We start from the raw sequence: 4,592 nt of genomic DNA, 5'->3' as shown, positions 1-4,592 counted from the left end.
GGGGTGGGGTGGGGTTGGGGCGAGGGAGGAGGTAGGGATAAAGGCGGAGGTGGGTGTGGGAGTTGGGATGGGGATGGGAGTCGAAATCTGTTAGTCTCACGAGGTAGGACATATTTGATCATGAAGGTTTTAGAGGTGAAATGTGATGATGACCGTAGGCAGCAAGGGCCGTAGTCTGTTGGATACAGTTGAAGCCGGAGGTGGCAGCAATCAGAAGTGGCGACAGCCTAAACAACAGCGACCGGAGTTGGCTAGAGATAGCGGCGGACAAAAGTGGTGGTGGTGGCAGTCGAAAGTGGCGGCACCATAAGAAACGACTGCCCAAAGCGCGATTGAAAGAGGTGGCGGTGGTGGCTAGAAGTAGTGAAGACCAGAAGAGGCGAAGGCTCGAGGCGACAACCTCAAGAGGCGACTGCAAAGGGGGACCGAGGCAGAGGGGGTTTTCGGAAGAGGCAGCTGTCCAAAGAGGAGGTGGTCATAGAAGGCGACAACTAAAGCAATTTGTGGTTGCAGTGGCCAGAGTTGGTTGAAGTCAGTGATGTTGGACAGAAGCTGCAAGACTGAAAAAATAGCGGCCTAAAGAGTTGACGACGACGACGGAGATTGGAAGAGGTAGTTGCACAAAGAGGAGGTGTTCGGCAAAGGCGGTGACGCGAGGTGAGGACAAAGGTGGTGGTGATCGAAGTGGACCGGTGGCAGCGCCGACTAGAAGTAACGACGGCTTAAAGCGGATGCAATGATGACAAAATGAGGCAGCGACTGCAGCTGAAAGTGATGGTAGTCAGAAGCAGCGATGAAGGCAGCGGCCCGCGATGGCGGCAATGGGAGAAGCGGTGGTTGTCGTAGTTGGCTATGCAGTAGCAGCCTAAATTGGTGGCGGTGGGCACAGCAGGAAGAGGCGACGAAGAAAGAGGCTCGAGACGACAACACCGAGCGGAGTTGATAAGATCTACAATGTAGGATGCAGGGCTGGAGTTCTCTCTTTTGCGGGCTCTGAACTTGCTCTTGTCCCCAAGTCTAAGTCCCCCTTCATGAGGGGTTTGGGGCATTATTTATAGACTCTAAACTACATATAAGACAGGAATTCAAAACACTTTTGATCGGATAGCTCAAAGAAACCTTGCTCGGACAGTATTTGATGAATATTTGACCGCCTTAACAATGTAAAAATTGAGTGATCTTGAGCTCTTTTGATTTTCTTGTCGAGATATTCGATTTGATTATAAAAATGTCATATTCAACCTCTGTTTGACCTTCTTATTATATCTGAAAAGCTTCCCAAAGTGGTTAAATGACTTGATCTGGGTTTGATTCAACCCAAATTGGGTTGATTTTGTATCGTGGTGTTTGTTTTATCGAGCCGATCAGTTTGACTATAAGTTTGCTCAAATCCAAGCTCTTAAAGTCTTTTAATCAAAATTTGAATGTTTCTTGGTAAAATTGTCTCGAGATCGGTGCTATGACTCTAGATTCATACCAGATAATGGAAATTTGTTGTTGTCATATCAACATTCATGGCACATCAGTATTAAAAATTTATGCATTAAAAGGTGTATTTCGCTTCTAAGAAGTCGGTGATTGCAGTATTTTTTATGTAATGCCAAAGAATTGAGTGGTATGTAAGTAAATACAAGAAAGTTTACGCGTTAGACATGTAAATATTTAGAAATTGTGTGGTATGTTTGTAAATTCCGCATTAATATTATATAGAGAACAAACTTTATATTAATATATGATGCATGTTTATTGTGTAGCTTTTTTACTGTAGAAAATAAGTGCCGGATTACTACCTATTAAGATTTGGAATTTAATGACTCCTTAGTTTAAAATTTGTGTGACTCATGCCGCATTAGAATTTCAAAATAAAAAGCTACGAAAATGGCAATCATAGGTTTGGGCTCTAAGCGAACCAATGCATTTGATGAACAATTCGAACTCGATTATGTTTATTTAGATTAGTAAATAAATAAGTTCAAAAAAAATTTTACATGATGATTACACGAACAAAATATGAAAATAATCAACTTCGTTTTTTAATGTTCGCGAACAGACTTTTTTATTGTTCAACAAATAACTTGTTAAATATTCTATACTTATATCATATATTATTAAAAAAATTAACTAACTATAACTTTTTTAATTATATATTTAATAGTAAAATATTATAATGTGATATTAAATTATTTATGCAAACGAGCCGAACACGAACACACTATTTGAGCTCGAAATATAAACGAGCTGGTTGGGCTCGCTCGTGTTCGGCTCATTTACACCCCTAAACAGAAGTCACTTTCTGATGAACTAATCACGCAACCGAATATATACAAATATGATCCATGGAACCTTCCAAGTGAGCCATCAATTACTCATTATTATTACAATATGTCTTAAATTGTTTTGTTTTTTTTTTTTTTTGCATTTTTAAATAAATCTAATATCATTTTTTTTCAAACTTCTATTTAAAAATGTCATTTTGGCTTTGTTCTAATAAAAACTTTTAAACAAAATATGGATTTATTTTGAGATGATAACATGACATAAATTATTGTTGATTACTTAATCATGAAGCATGTCATAAGGCAAGTATAAAGGATAATTGCTTTGTGGCCAACCATCTTCAACAACTGTTGGTTAGAACATCCTGACCTAAATTTCTTTCTTGAAGTGCTTCCATTAATTCTATGGTTGAACGATGTGTAGTCTTATTAGTCTTGTTGTTTTGGCTCTCAGAATATCTTTGTTTCATCCATACTAACTATTAAGTTCTATTGTTTGATTATTTATTTTGAATTATTTATGAGGAAAAAGAAATTTTGAAGCCTGTAAATGGTGGATTTAAGGAACCATGTACTCACTGGATGCACAAATATCACTATATGCCTAAACGATTCTTTATACATGGAGTTTGATATAATGGCTAACAGGTCTCGCAAACCTCGTAAGCTCTTGGCAAGAAATTAGTCAGTTTTGTTGGATTGTGCTCACGCATGGCAAAGTAGCATTGAGCCCACCTGTCGAAGTGTTTGAATCGAATAGATATGCAAAATTGGTTGAAATGAGCCTACTTGTTGAAGCCTTCTGGCTTGTCTATTCCATGGGAACAATTTAGCACACTTTATGGAAGGACATCTATTAAAGATGATTATCATTAATTGAAAAGATCTAAGTCCATTCTTTAAAAGCATTGTTTGACATCCACGTTGCGACATTTTCACCAATATACCTCCAGCAGGTGCAGTGCAATGCAAAATATATTTTTTTATTATTTCTTACTTTTGTATAAAAGGAAAGTCAAGAGATAGCCCAAGAGGCCTCTCCTTAGCCATTTATCATACTAGATAGATCGAATCGGAGACGCTCTCTCAAGCATCACATTCATACTAGATAGATCGAATCGGAGACACTCTCTCAAGCATCACATTCATCTCTTTCTCCCGACTTCCTTCTAAAAATAAGATCTTTATTAAAATGCATGTACTCATGAACAATATGGGACCCTATATCTTTAAGAAATTAAAGGTTCACCAATAACAAGTTCAAAATAAAGTTTTTTAAAATTTGATATTTTTACATTTCATGCCATGACAACCTGCTAGATCCGCTTTACACCAGAGCATCAATACCATCCGCTCTGTCATTACTATCCGTTTTAACGAAGATAACTTAGAAATTTTCTAATCATGCAAAAGATCCTATTTGTGTTCTTACCTTCTAAATAGAGCTAGCAGCAACTAGAGACTAGGAATGGTACCTCTTCCGCCCAATAAATTGTAAATATAGAAGCAGCAGCAGACCAAATAGAGTCACTGGATCAGGATACTGGAAATTAAGCTGCTGGTAATAATTCTTCCATTTGCAGGACTCATGGGCCATCTGCAGGAACTGCAAGAAGACTAACATGAAAGCGAAGAGAGCAGTCTCAGATTCAGAAAGTTTCTCTTTTGTGGATGCAATAAATAGTGCAGATTTCGCAATAGAGAATCTTTCATGCAGCAGTGATGGCTTGGAGAAGCAAACAAGATTTGAATTGTATTCTCCTTCGGAAATTTATGAGTTCAAGTTGCTCAGCTTGATCAACAGGAAACAACAGTGTCATCTACTTCTAGCGTGGACTTCGGACAGCAGAAGCCATTTATGTAATGATTGTGTGGTTAGTTATCAATTTGAGATTAGAGGAAACTTATGAAGAGGAAGATTTGATGGTGAAAAAGTTTTTGAATAATACAGGGCATGGAAACAATCCATGGGGTAGTGTGAGCGGCGAGAGTTTTTTGTTTAAGCTTCAACTAACTGTGGCCAGCAACGGACAGTCGTCGCGACTATTCGAGCGTAATTGTCGGGTCGTCATTATTCGCTCAATCGGACAACAATTGCCCAGCCTTTACGGTCGTTGAACCACCACCACCCGATAACCACCATTGCCAACCCTAGACCACCATTTTCGTGGTGCTAGCCCACTATCAAAAGGCCATTGTTACAACTAAATTATCAACACTACACTAATGTTGAGTCGTCACCTCCCTCGTCATTGGGTCACTTTTATCGCTACAAGGGCAATCACTTTTATCGCTATAAGGGCACATTGCCAGGCT

Source organism: Phalaenopsis equestris, unplaced genomic scaffold (genome assembly GCF_001263595.1).
Source record: "Phalaenopsis equestris unplaced genomic scaffold, ASM126359v1 Scaffold000820, whole genome shotgun sequence".
In the NCBI taxonomy this organism is placed as follows: domain Eukaryota; kingdom Viridiplantae; phylum Streptophyta; class Magnoliopsida; order Asparagales; family Orchidaceae; genus Phalaenopsis; species Phalaenopsis equestris.
The sequence above is the reverse complement of the archived record's forward strand: the minus strand, read 5'-3'. Positions refer to the sequence as shown.